This window comes from Coregonus lavaretus, assembly GCF_964263955.1.
Source record: "Coregonus lavaretus genome assembly, contig: HAP1_SCAFFOLD_57, whole genome shotgun sequence".
NCBI classification, from domain to species: Eukaryota; Metazoa; Chordata; class Actinopteri; order Salmoniformes; family Salmonidae; genus Coregonus; species Coregonus lavaretus.
Window position 1 is genome coordinate 1,367,700 of NW_028160194.1, and position 15,149 is coordinate 1,382,848.

Here is a 15,149-nt window from a genome sequence, read left to right on the forward strand (position 1 = left end):
AAGCCCCTATTCCATCTCCCTGTTCCAAAAATCAATTTAATAGATGGTCCCCAGATAGGGGACGTATCAGATATTAAACTGATAAGAACAGATTTTGTTTTTTTGGAAAAATAATTTTTATTTTAATTTCACATTCAAATACAAGTACAAATTCAGTGCATAACGTTGTACATAACATGGATTTACAAAAACAGTACCTTAACCGTATCAAAATAGCAAAACTAAAAAAAAAAGTGCTGTTCTGAGGAACCTGACCAGCTAAAAGGCCTACATTCAAGAGAAGCATGTAAACAATTGCCTCTAACAATCTCCCAAAGCTGATCTTTCAAAGGAATAAAAACTATTATAGAAATAAAAACATACGCATATACCAAAGGGAACTCTGAATAAACTTCAGTGTATATCAAATATTTACAAAGCCTGCATTTCAATTTACATGACAGAATACAGTTATACATAGGCCTATATATAGGCTACAAAAAAAACGTTTACAAAGAAGGGTATATCCCTTTCCATCTATGTTTAACAGACTCTCCCTGAACCCATTCCCTCGTAAATTTCTCCACATCATTTTGATCTTTTAAATGTACTTCTTGTAAAAAACACACAGAGAAGCAAATGGAGGACAAATGGGAAAAAACAGTCGCCCTTTTAACGGGGTTCCTAAGCCCTCTAGCGTTTATGCTAGCTATGTTAAAAAGGGACGACATGGGGAAAGGAGGGAAGCAGACAACTATCTAAATATGACATGAATTTCCAGACTCACTTTAAGTCCAGTTCCTCGTTAGGAGGCCTGTCTGGGAAACGGTGGTCCCCAGGGGGAGGACTGTCCACAAAGATAGGGGTCGGGAAAACACTTTCCTCCTCAGTCAGTGTGGGTGCTGGAACACCGCTGGGTGCCAGACCGCTGCTGTCGGTAGAGCTCGCGCCTGACAGGGAAAGCAGAGTCTCCTCTGCGCTGCCCGGGTTTCCCGCGCTTTTCTCCTCAGACTCCCCGCTTGCAAAACAACTGAAACGATTCCCCCCCCAGGGCGGACTCCTCCGTCGCCTCCATGCGGATGAGTGGGGAAACAGGGCTCATCTGCTTCCTCTTGACAGAGCACTTCCTCCTCTCTCCCACCGTGGTCCAGCTCTCCGGAGCAGAGGGCGCGGTGGGCTCTCCCGTAGCCTCCTCCATTTGCTTGCTCCAGCTCCTGTCCCCCGCTCCGCTCCTCTCATGAGGTGATGATGGCGCCTCACTCCCGCTCTCCTCAGACTCTCGCAGTTCTCTCTCTATCACTAGCTCCTTCACGACCTCCTCAATAGCGCGTAGCTCTATAACTTTTCCCTCATCTGCTCTTTTCCCGCTCACCGCTCTGGCGTAGGAGGGGGCTGCCTTTGGGCAGTGACGGAACAGGTGCTCCTCTGAGCTGCACAGACTGCAGCGCTTAGGCACGGTGCAATCCCTCATTACATGGCCGAGGGTCCCACAGTTTCTGCACCTTGTCTGGGTGCAGGCATCAGCGAGGTGCCCGTACGTGCTGCACTTCCTGCAAAAACGAGGCTGCCCAGCATACATGAGGTAACCCCTGTCTGCACCGATAGAAAAAGACGCGGGAGGATGCAGGTAGCCATCATGGCCGCTCTCGTCTTCCTTTAGCAGCACGCGAAACTGCCTCTTCCCTGTCCAGATGCCTAGGGCGTCCTTAATGTCTCTCACTCCTGGCAAGATGGTCACATACCGGCTGAGGTAGCACACTAGCGTTTCTTCTGTGACCCAGGGGTTGAACATGTGCACCGTTAGCACCCTCAGATTGTGCCTGCACAGGGACTCAACTTGAAAGCTACTGAGGGCAGGTGCTGTCGAGTTCGCTCGGAAGAGCCCTCTCACCTCCTCCAGCCTGGTGATGGTGTAGATCGACACATCATAAAACTTCTCCGGTGTGTTTTGTTGCAGACAGTGCACATCGTCTGGTGTCAGGCGTAGAGGTCCAAAAAGAACGTCCTTTCCAAAAATAACTCTTTCCATCAACTTTTCTTTTCCAATCCATTGAAAATGCAGCGTGTTCTTCAGTCCGGCGGCTGCCGACTGTGACGTGGACGATGACGACATCGCTCCACCTTCAGGATCTCCTTGGTTACTGCAGCTTGATCTTGATCTTAGCCAAAAGGCCGAGAAGCGATACCGCAATGCTTTCGGGAGGAAGGTGCCGTTCTCGGGCACGTCATATTCGATGACGTTTACAAAAAACGTAGCTCTGTAAACTGTCCGCCAAATATCAAAGATAACGACTTAAAGAAAAACGTGTCATAGATTGGGAGTTGATCAACGTTGGGAATAACCACTTTTGACTGTTACAAAGTAACAAATTGGTAGGATCGGAAGTCACGTGGTCATCTGACATCCAATCGGAAATGACAGAAAGTGTTTATAAATTAAATCCAGATTAACAGCTAAATCGGAATAATAATATATGAAATACGGGTGGGGGAATCAATTTAGAGATAATAATATTGACCTAACATTTGATCTTATATCACATATCTCTAGTAGCGTTGATGCCACAAGGGAACTGAAGCAATTGTCCACTTGGTGGCGCAAGTGTTCCACCGACCGTCGCGTTTTCCAAGCAGTCCTGTGTGGTCCATCCAACTACATTTGAATGTTGAACCACTTGACTTCAATACATCATCAACGCAAATAATATGAACAGTAAAAATAGCCTGTCTTTATTAATAATACCGTATATGTAAGTTACTTAGTTGGTGTCTTGTGAATCAACTGGTATGCCAATAGGGTTTAATATTTCCCCGGTGTTTTACAAATGTTCCATCCCGAGAATAAATCAATCTTCTCCCGGGTAACCCGGTATTTTCCGCCAAAACCGGAAGTGTCATTCAAAAGCATTATAAAACACTTATAAATGTCTGGATTTAATTAGAGCTTTGATCAGCATGAAAATACAAACCTGATGCTAACTGAGCCTGATCAGACATATATTAAATGCATTTTATGAGCCCTACATTAACAACATATAATGAGCCCAAGCCCCAAAAAAGGCCAAATGATTGTGTGGTTTCCCAATAGGTCCACCAGGTCCTCACTTACAATGACTGGAAAACATTGTTGCATTTAAACTTTGTATCACCAGTTAGTGTGATGAACGTGATAAAATATATTTGCAATGGGAAGTAATAGCTGGTTTGTTAATTTCATTTTGGAAAGGAAATGGTTGTGCTATTGTATTGTTCTGACTTCATGGGGCCTACTGGAGTGAATGGGCTGCTTATTCTCTAACATTATTTGATGCTGTGTGAGTCTGCTGTCTCCTGGCTATCAGCCCTGTCTCTGTGTTTGACCAAAACTGGCTCTCCTTCAGCGCCATGGAGTGCACAGGTATTACGGTTGCTGTCCTTTCAGCACCACAAGCCTTTCACCTTTGATGTGACACTGTTGTTGTCTCTATTGGTGATAGTGTGATAGTGGTGCTGGCTACCATAAGCTGTGCAAACAGTGCATTATGTTCAAATCAAATTGTATTGGTCAAATATACATATTTAGCAGATGCTATTGCGGGTGTAGCGAAATGCTTGTGTTTCTAGCGCCAACAGTGCAGTAGTATCTAACAATACACACAATACACTCAAATCTAAAAGTAAAAGAATGGATTGAAGAAATATATAAATACTAGGATGAGCAACGTCGGAGTGGCATAAAATAAAATACAGTAGAATAGAATACAGTATATACATATGAGATGAGCAAAGCAAAAATATGTAAACATTATTAAAGTGACTAGTGTTTCATTATTAAAGTGGCCATTGATTCCAAGTCTATATATGTAGGGCAGTAGCCGCTAAGCTGCAGTGTTGCGTAACCGGGTGGAAGCCGGCTAGTGATGGCAGGTGAGTTACTGCCGCTCTGATATCCAAAAGTTATTTCCGGCTGTAATGTAATAACACAAAAAAAATACTGGCCAAATAATGTAAGAAATACTGCAAAGTTGCTTAGGAGCTAGAAGCAGAGCTGCCATATCTGTCGGCGCCATCTTCAAAATTCTATGTGTCATGTTGTGTCCCATGCGGGTTCTGTCTGTGTGCGCGGCAGCCCGAAGCGCGACCTGTTTGATTCATTCTTAATGTCATCAAAAAGCATTGCTCCTCCTTCACTAGAACTAGAATGGGCCGACTACAGAATATATAATGTCTGGCGTATTAAGTGATGCTATGTTTTCTGTTCTTTTCATGTTTGTTTTTTTATTCAACTTATTGTTAGATTTTTGGTCCCTCTGAAGGCCTAGGTCCTATAGTCACGGTCTGTTTGTGACGTCAGTGTGTCATGTACTGGAAAAGGGTCTATAACCACTTCCTCAAAATAGTCAGAAAACTCAAGAAATCCGTCTTTAATGTTGATGTTTTTGCCGAAGAGATCTTAGTGGTGCAATTTTACATTTAACTAAGATGTTTGTTGCAGTATTTCTCAATGAAAAAATCTGCATGAAAACGACTCGTCTCTCATTTAATGACAAATACTTTATTGAAGAATACCTACTGTTGACCAATAACCCCCTTCCCCTTCGGCTACAGACTTCGGCTTGACTCGAGGAAAAAATGTTGTGTGCCAGAACAGCTGAAAAAACCCTTACCATAAGTCCAAAACGAAAACAAAATGTTGTCATAATATATGCACAAACTCTTCCGAACTGTTTCGGCTGGGAAGCATGCTGACGCCTTAAAGGCTAACAAAAAGTCTGTCTTACAATGGTTTCAGTAGTCCTACATTGTCACAAGGTATAGATTATACCCCTATTTAGACCTGAAGTAGCAGACAGTCTAAATCCAGATTGGTGACATTGTCGGACTACTAAAACCATTTGTAACAGAATTTTAGCTAGTCTGCCTAGTTGAATAAAGGTTCAATAATAATAATAAAATATGTACATGCTAAAATCTCCACTGTAGAACACACAGGGTGTTCACTCCTTAGGCCTACCTTCCTTTCTGTGTCGAACTTCGGCCTCAAGTCTTGGGTGGAAAATCTACTTCTGAAAGTACCATGCTTAGATTCATACACAGCCACAGTTTCGATGCAAACAAGACACACTGGTTTGGCATTGGAGAAATAGGATGAATATATTTTAATAGAACAGGTAGGCAGGGGTGGAAAAAGTACCCAATAGTCATACTTGAGTAAAAGTAAAGATACCTTAATAGAAAATGACTTAAGTAAAAGTGAAAGTCACCCAGTGAAATACTACTTGAGTAAAAGTCTAAAAGTATTTGTTTTTAAATATACTTAAGTTTCAAAAGTAAACCTAGTTACAAACCCCACCTATATTGTAATTTCAATCTGGTTGGTATAAGATTGAAATGGGAAAATAATGTACCTGTGAAAACCCTATGAAATAGCTCCCCAATACCGTCTGATGTATATATTTAATGTATTACATGAATGGTGACCACAGCCCTTCCGACAATCCATTTAAAACGTGTTTTCCTGTGTTTTTTCCCACCCTGCTGAATGTATCCAATGTTCCATATCAAATGTGTGTCCTATTATGACACATCTGGCAGTTTCTTCTCTCCATGTTTCTTGGCCTAGTATAATTTTTTACAAAAATCTGTGTTTTTTGGTCACTACCATGTCAGGAAAATACCATGGTACTGTTGCAACTACCATGGTATTTCCCTGACATGGTATTACAATGAAAAAGATACCACGGTACTATCATGTTTATTGGGTCACTACAGTGGCAGGAAAATGCCATGGTATTTGCACCAGTGCCATAGTATTTTCCTGCCTTGGTAGTGACCCAAAACACATCATAGTACAATGGAATGTTGTTGTTCATTTTTCCACCATGGTGCATTTTTGTAAGAGCTGTCCTTCACATCGGAGTGCCAATGTTGTCTCTTTGCGTCTCTTGACCATGTCGCGTGGACCGGGCACAAAGCTCAAGGAGCGCTCTCCACTTCCCTCCTGTAGTTATTTACCAAGCCTGATAACACATCACTCCTGACAGACACAAGCAAAAACTCTTGCATTAATGTAGAAGCCTATACAACTAAACACTAGCGATCTGACATGCTGTATTGCATGGAAACTGCAGGCTACTAACAACAGCAGCTACATAGTCTAGCCTACTATGGCCCTGTCCCTCTGGCCAGGGTAAACAAAGAGGTAATGTTGTGTCTTGTATATACAGTATAGGTCATTTGTTTGGGAGAATGTGGATGGGATAACATTTGGTTCATACAGTGCCCTCCACAATTATTGGCACCCCTGTTTAAGATGTGGTCGAGGACTTCCAAAAATTCTCATTTTTTTTTAAACAACATAGAACCCAAATCAAAAAAAGAGAAAAATCCAACCTTTTATTTAAGTACATTACTTTGGTGTAAAAAAAAAAATCACACATTTAGAAAAAAAAAAACTTGAAATCATGTGTCCCACCATTATTGGCACCCCTAACAATTCCGCTGAAAATTTTAATTGATTTTTTTTAAAATATATTTTTCTGTAGTTGCTAAAGTTGGTCAGGGTATCTAGGAACTTTTAATTAGTAATTCATGACTTCCTGTTTCCCTGGGGTATAAATATGACGTGACACAGAGGCCTAATTCTCTTACGCATTTGTCAACATGGCAAAGACAAGAGAACACACCATTCAAGTAAGGCAGATTTGTGTCGACCTTCATAAGTCAGGCAATGGCTACAAGAAAACAGCCACTCGCCTTAACTTGCCCGTATCTACAGTCAGAGGAATCATTAAGAAGTTTAAAACAACTGGAACAGTGACAAACAAGGCTGGAAGAGGTCCCAAGTTTATCTTGCCACAACGCACAGTGAGGAGGATGGTAAGAGAAGTAAAAAAAAGTCCTAAGCTCACAACCCCCTTTTGCCAACAAGACAGCACTTAATCTCCTCCTATAACATTTCACAAGATTGGAGAACACAGAGAGAGGGATCTTTGACCATTCTTCTTTGCACAATCTTTCTAGATCATCCAGTGTCCTGGGTCCTCTCTTATGCACTCTCCTCTTTAGCTCGCCCCACAGGTTTTCGATTGGGTTGAGGTCTGGGGACTGAGATGGCCATGGGAGGACCTTGAGTTTGTGACTGCTGAACCATTTTTGTGTAGATTTTGCCACATGTTTTGGATCATTATCCTGCTGAAAGACCCAATGACGACCCATCTTCAGCTTTCTGGCAGAGGCCATCAGGTTTTTATTTAAAATGTCCTGGTAGTTCAAAGCGTTCATAATGCCATGCACCCTAACAAGGTTCCCAGGGCCTTTGGAAGAGAAACAGGCCCACAGCATCACAGATCCTCCACCATACTTCACGGTGGGCATGAGGTGCTTTTCGGCATACTCATCTTTTGTTTTACGCCAGACCCACTTAGAGTGTTTGTTGCCAAAAAGCTCAATCTTAGTCTCATCTGACCAAAGCACACAATCCCAGTTGAAGTCCCAGTGCCGCTTAGCAAACTCCAGACTTTTACGTTTGTGAGTGTTAGTGAGAAAAGGCTTTTTCCTTGCATGCCTCCCAAACAGCTTGTTGGCATGTAGAGAGCGTCTGATGGTTGTTTTGGAGACGTTGTGACCCCAAGATGCCACTCTTTGATGCAATTCTGTGACAGTGAGCTTAGGACTTTTTTTTACTTCTCTTACCATCCTCCTCACTGTGCGTTGTGGCAAGATAAACTTGGGACCTCTTCCAGCCTTGTTTGTCACTGTTCCAGTTGTTTTAAACTTCTTAATGATTCCTCTGACTGTAGATACGGGCAAGTTAAGGCGAGTGGCTGTTTTCTTGTAGCCATTGCCTGACTTATGAAGGTCGACACAAATCTGCCTTACTTGAATGGTGTGTTCTCTTGTCTTTGCCATGTTGACAAATGGGTAAGAGAATTAGGCCTCTGTGTCACGTCATATTTATACCCCAGGGAAACAGGAAGTCATGAATTACTAATTAAAAGTTCCTAGATACCCTGACCAACTTTAGCAACTACAGAAAAATATATTTTTTAAAAAATCAATTAAAATTTTCAGCGGAATTGTTAGGGGTGCCAATAATTGTGGGACACATGATTTCAAGTTTTTTTTTTTCTAAATGTGTGATTTTTTTTTACCACCAAAGTAATGTACTTAAATAAAAGGTTGGATTTTTCTCTTTTTTTGCATTTGGGTTCTGTTGTTAAAAAAAAAAGGAGAATTTTTGGAAGTCCTCGACCACATCTTAAACAGGGGTGCCAATAATAGTGGAGGGCACTGTATATAGACACTAACTATTTGATATAAAACAGTTTGTTTCATTTAATTATACACAAAAAGATGTTGCCCAGAACAAATTAATGTACAAACAGTATTTTTCATTACATTTGAGTCATTTAGCAGATGCTCTTATCCAGAGCAACTTACAGGACCAATTAGGGTTAATTGCCTTGATCAAGGGCACAACGACAGATTTTTCACTATGTTGGCTCAGGATTGAAAACCAGCGACCTTTCAGTTACTGGCCCAACACTCTTAACCGCTAGGCTACATGCCGCCAGATCAATTAACTTCAATACAGTTATCCAAATACATTCATCATCAATGAATAAAATAATGAATCTAATTTTAAAAGACAATTTAAAAAACACAATTAGTCGATTCATAGCCTTTTTATAATTAATAAAAGTTGTTTAGTGATATAAATTAATCCACCAAAACTAATGCTGAAAACTGACCATCACACCATCTTTATCTGATATACACTGAGTATACAAAACATTAGGAACACCTTCCTAATATTGAGTTGCACCCCCCCCCCCCCCATTCCTGGACAAGGCTTGTTGCATGGGGCATAATCCTGCTGAAAAAATCTACACTGCTCAAAAAAAATAAAGGGAACACTTAAACAACACAATGTATCTCAAAGTCAATCACACATCTGTGAAATCAAACTGTCCACTTAGGAAGCAACACTGATTGACAATACATTTCACATGCTGTTGTGCAAATGGAATAGACAACAGGTGGAAATTATAGGCAATTAGCAAGACAACCCCAATAAAGAAGTGGTTCTGCAGGTGGTGACCACATACCACTTCTCAGTTACTATGCTTCCTGGCTGATGTTTTGGTCACTTTTGAATGCTGGCAGTGCTTTCACTCTAGTGGTAGCATGAGACGGAGTCTACAACCCACACAAGTGGCTCAGGTAGTGCAGCTCATCCAGGATGGCACATCAATGCGAGCTGTGGCAAGAAGGTTTGCTGTGTCTGTCAGCGTAGTGTCCAGAGCATGGAGGCGCTACCAGGAGACAGGCCAGTACATCAGGAGACTTGGAGGAGGCCGTAGGAGGGCAACAACCCAGCAGCAGGACAGCTACCTCCGCCTTTGTGCAAGGATGAGCAGGAGGAGCACTGCCAGAGCCCTGCAAAATGACTTCCAGCAGGCCACAAATGTGCATGTGTCTGCTCAAACGGTCAGAAACAGACTCCATGAGGGTGGTATGAGGGCCCGACGTCCACAGGTGGGGGTTGTGCTTATAGCCCAACACCGTGCAGGACGTTTGGCATTTGCCAGAGAACACCAAGATTGGCAAATTCGCCACTGGCGCCCTGTGCTCTTCACAGATGAAAGCAGGTTCACACTGAGCACGTGACAGACGTGACAGAGTCTGGAGACGCCGTGGAGAACGTTCTGCTGCCTGCAACATCCTCCAGCATGACCGGTTTGGTGGTGGGTCAGTCATGGTGTGGGGTGGCATTTCTTTGGGGGGCCGCACAGCCCTCCATGTGCTCGCCAGAGGTAGCCTGACTGCCATTAGGTACCGAGATGAGATCCTCAGACCCCTTGTGAGACCATATGCTGGTGCGGTTGGCCCTGGGTTCCTCCTAATGCAAGACAATGCTAGACCTCATGTGGCTGGAGTGTCAGCAGTTCCTGCAAGAGGAAGGCATTGATGCTATGGACTGGCTCGCCCGTTCCCCAGACCTGAATCCAATTGAGCACATCTGGGACATCATGTCTCGCTCCATCCACTAACGCCACGTTGCACCACAGACTGTCCAGGAGTTGGCGGATGCTTTAGTCCAGGTCTGGGAGGAGATCCCTCAGGAGACCATCCGCCACCTCATCAGGAGCATGCCCAGGCGTTGTAGGGAGGTCATACAGGCACGTGGAGGCCACACACACTACTGAGCCTCATTTTGACTTGTTTTAAGGACTTTACATCAAAGTTGGATCAGCCTGTAGTGTGGTTTTCCACTTTAATTTTGAGGGTGACTCCAAATCCAGACCTCCATGGGTTGATAAATTTGATTTCCATTCATAATTTTTGTGTGATTTTGTTGTCAGCACATTCAACTATGTAAAGAAAAAAGTATTTAATAAGATTATTTCATTCATTCAGATCTAGGATGGGTTGTTTAAGTGTTCCCTTTATTTGTTTGAGCAGTGTATTTTGCAGATGGATACACTGCTGTCATGAAGGGATGCACCTGATTGGTAACGATGTTTAGATATCCTGTGGCAGTCAAACATTGCTCCACTTTTATCAAGGGGCCCAATGTGTGCCATGAAAACACACCCCACACCACCACCACCAGCCTGCAATGCTGACACACGGCATGGATGCATGTACTCATGGTTTTCTCCATACCCTTGTCCTCCCATCAGTGTGAAACAGCAGGAACCGGGATTCATCAGACCAGGCAATGTTTTTCAAATTCTCCAGTGTCCAGTGTTTTCATTCCTTAGCCCACTGCAACTGCAGTTTCTTGTTTTCTGCTGAAAGCTAATGGGGATCCATAATAAATACACCACAACTACATCATTAAGGATCATAGCTTTCACCTGGTCAGTCTATGTCATGGAAAGAGCAGGTGTCCTTAATGTTTTGTACACTCAGTGTATGTTGTGTCTACTAGCTCATTCCCACAGAAAACTGCAGATGTGACCTTGAGCAAGGCACTTAACCCTAATTGCTCATGTAAGTCGCTCTGGATAAGTTACGTCTGCTAAATTACTAAAATGTAAATGTAATGTACCACCCAGTTAACCATCAGACTCCATTGTGAGACGCCTCAAATAGGATATTCAACCTTAAAGGCAAATCCAAGGTCATCTCAATATCATTACAGTAGAAGCTAACAAAACACACCAAAACTGACAAGGTGAACACTGATCAGTAAAGTAAAGAGAGGCTGACATTCTATAACGTTCCCTTTGATTTTGAATTTTAGGACCCCAAGTGTTATAAAAATATATATTTAAAAATGATTTGATAAAATATTGAATTTGGCCTTTACTACTATATCCAATAGAAACACATTGAATAACACATTCATAAATGCCCCAAAAAAAGACTAATGGTGAAAACTGATCATCACATCATCTCTATCTGATACATTCAGTACAATGTAGTATTTTATTAGGATCCCCAGCGGCTACTCTTCCTGGGGTACAAACAGGAAACACAAAAAATACATCAAATACATCATCATGCACTACATTTACAATTTAGTCATGTTGCAGATACTCCCATCCAGAGAGCTAGTGCATTCATCTTATGATAGCCAGGAGAGACAACCACATATCACAGTGGTATTCCAACCACGTATCACAAGCATTATACAATGCAAAATACAATATAAAATACATTTGAAAAAAATCTGTCTCTTCAAATCAAATCAAATGTTATTTGTCACATAAACGTGTTTAGCAGATGTTATTGCAGGTGTAGCGAAATGCTTGTGCTTCTAGCTCCGAGAGTGCAGTAATATCTAACAAGTAATATCTAACAATTTCACAACATATACCCAATACACACAAGTCTAAGTAAGGAATGGAATTTAAGAATATATACATATATAGACAACCAATGACAGAGCGACATGGACTAAGATACAGTAGAATATTATAGAATACAGTATATACATATGAGATGTGTAAAATGCTTCAGAACATCAGCTGAGCTAAAAGTTCCTGTTGTTTTTTTATGTGCCATGAGGTTTATTTTATTTTATGTTTTTTTGAATCTGGTTTTATTGCTAGTTTGAGTTACCTGGCAGAGAGTTCCATGTAGTCATGGCTCTATTTAATACTGTGTGTTTCCCAGCGTCTGTCCTGGACCTGGGGACTGTGAAGAAACCTCTTGCTGCATGTCTTGTGTTGTACCGATGAGTGTCCGAACTAGGTCATTCCCACAGAAAACTGCAGAGGAAAGCAGTACCACCCAGTCATCTATCAGACCTCACTGAGTGTATTCAACCCTAAGGGCAAATCCAAGGTCATCTCAATATCTTTACAGTAGAAGATAACAAAACACACTAAAATTGTGTCACAATTGTGTCACAATTATCTCACAGTGAGGAACAATAGGATTTATTTATTTATTTATTTATTACAATTGAGTGTTAATGTTATCAAATTCACTGTTACCACTTCCTTTGAGGTGAGAATGAAGTGATGGAGTGACTTTAATCTTAACTTGTCTGAGACAACTGAGGCTTGTCTCCTTTATGTATACGTTGATGTGTTTTTAAGTTAATGTGTTGAGAGAAACTCTTCCCACAGTCAGAGCAGTAGTAAGGTTTCTCTCCTGTGTGCACCCTCTGATGAATTTTTAGATTGGTTGATGTTGTGAAGCATTTTACACAATCTGAGCAGGAGTAAGGCTTCTCTCCTGTATGCATACGTTCATGTAGTTTTAAGTCGCCCAGTCGAGAGCAACTCTTTCCACAGTAAGAGCAGGAGTAAGGCTTCTCTCCTGTGTGTGTTCTCCGATGAACTTTTAGCTCAGCTGATGATTTAAAACATTTTCCACAGTCAGAGCAGAAGTAAGGTTTCTCTCCTGTGTGTGTTCTCTGATGAACTTTTAGCTCCGCTGACGATTTAAAACATTTTCCACAGCCAGAGCAGGAGTAAGGCTTCTCTCCCTTATGTATAGCTTGGTGTCCTTTTAAGTGGATAAGTTGAGAGAAAGTCTTCCTACAGTCAGAGCAGCAGTAAGGCTTCTCTCCTGTGTGTATACGTTCATGTTGTTTTAAGTTGCCCGGTTGAGAGAAATTCGCCCCACAGTCAGAGCAGGAGTAAGGCTTCTCTCCTGTGTGTATACGTTCATGTTGTCTTAAGTTGCCCAGTTGAGAGAAACTCTTCCCACACACAGAGCAGATGTAAGGCTTCTCTCCTGTGTGTGTTCTCTGATGAACTTTTAGCTCAGCTGATGTTGTGAAGCATTTTACACAATTAGAGCAGGAGTAAGGCTTCCCTCCTGTATGTATACGTTCATGCTGTTTTAGGTGGCTCGGTTGAGAGAAACTCTTTCCACAGTCTGAGCAGGAGTAAGACTTCTCTCCTGTATGTATACGTTCATGTGTTTTTAAGTGGCCCAGTTGAGAGAAACTCTTCCCACACAGAGAGCAGGAGTAAGGCTTCTCTCCTGTATGTATACGATCATGTATTTTTAGGTCGCCCAGTCGAGAGAAACATTTTCCACAGTAAGAGCAGGCGTAAGGCTTCTCTCCTGTGTGTATACGTTCATGTATTTTTAAGTCCGCCAGTCGAGAGAAACTCTTTCCACAGTCAGAGCAGGCGTAAGGCTTCTCTCCTGTGTGCACTCTCTGATGAACTGTCAGAGCCTTTGATGTTGTGAAATTCTTCCCACAGTCAGTGCAGAAATACAGATTCTCGCCTGTGTGTATTTGTAGGTGTATTTTTAGCTTTGATAGAATTGGGAAAATCTCCTCACAATGTGGGCAGTGGTGAGACCTCTTAGCTCTGTGATCTTCCTGCTGTTGCTCTCTGGATGTAGAGAATGTCTCAACATGGTCTCCTGTGTGAACAACATCAGAAGAACCAGTCAATTGGTGTGATATACAGTACCAGTCAAAGGCTGACACACCTACTCATTCAAGGGTTTTTCTTTATTTTTTAAAACTATTTTCTACCTTGTAGAATAATAGTGAAGACATCAGACCTATTCTATAACACATATGGAATCATGTAGTAATCCAAAAAAGTGTTAAACCTATGTTGTATTTTAGATTATTCAATGTAGCCACCCTTTGCCTTGACAGCTTTCCAAACTCTTGGCATTCTCTCAACCAACTTCACCTGGAATACTTTTTTTCCAACATTCTTGAAGGAGTTCCCACATATGCTTAGCACTTGTTGGCTGCTTTTCCTTCACTCTGCGGTACAACTCATCCCAAATCTCAATTGGGTTGAGGTCGGGTGATTGTGGAGGCCAGGTCATCTGATGCAGCACTCCATCACTCTCCTTCTTGGTCAAATAGCCCTTACACAGCCTGTAGGTGTGTTGGGTCATAGTCCTGTTGAAAAACAAATGATAGTCCCACTAAGCGCAAACCAGATGGGATGGCGTATCACTGCAGAATGATGTGGAGCCATTCTGGTTAAGTGTGCCTTGAATTCTAAATAGATCACAGACAGTGTCACCAGCAAAGCACCCCCACACCATCACACATCCTCCTCCATGCTTCACGGTGGGATCTACACATGCAGAGATCTTCCGTTCACCTACTCTGTGTCTCACAAAGACACGGCTGTTGGAACCAAAAATCGGACATTTGGACTCATCAGACCAATGGACAGATTTCCACCGGTCTAATGTCCATTGCTCGTGTTTTTTTGCCCAAGAAAGTATCTTCTTCTTATTGGTGTCCTTTAGTAGTGGTTTATTTGCAGCAATTTGACCTTGAAGGCCTGATTCACGCAGTCTCCTCTGAACAGTTGATGTTGAGATTTGTCTGTTACTTGAACTCTGAATAATTTATTTGGGCTGCAATTTCTGAGGCTGATAACTATAATGAACTTGCCATTTACATTTTTACATTTTTTAGCAGACACTCTTATCCAGAGAGACTTACAGTAAGTATAATATGGACTTGGTCTTTTAGCAAATAGGGTTATCTTCTGCATACCACCCCTACCTTGTCACAACACAACTGATTGGCTCAAATTCATTAAGAAGGAAAGAAATTCCACAAATTAACTTTTAACAAGGCACACCTGTTAATTGAAATGCATTCCAGGTGTGCCAAGAGTGTGCAAAGCTGTCATCAAGGCAAAGGGTGGCTACTTAGAAGAACTTAAAGTATAAAATATATTTTGATATGTTTAACACTTTTTTGGTTACTAAACGATTCCATATGTGTT

At 41.9% G+C, this 15,149-nt stretch overlaps 1 long non-coding RNA gene across 1 annotated transcript; it reads right to left on the bottom strand.

Annotated features, from left to right (window-relative positions):
• Positions 1-11,374: 11,374 nt before the first annotated feature.
• On the bottom strand, positions 11,375-13,801 carry LOC311122038. The gene is made up of 2 exons (XR_014612375.1): positions 13,720-13,801; positions 11,375-12,182 (listed from the first exon to the last, which is right to left on the bottom strand). It is a non-coding gene; the product is annotated as an uncharacterized lncRNA (long non-coding RNA).
• Between the last annotated feature and the right edge of the window lie 1,348 nt (positions 13,802-15,149).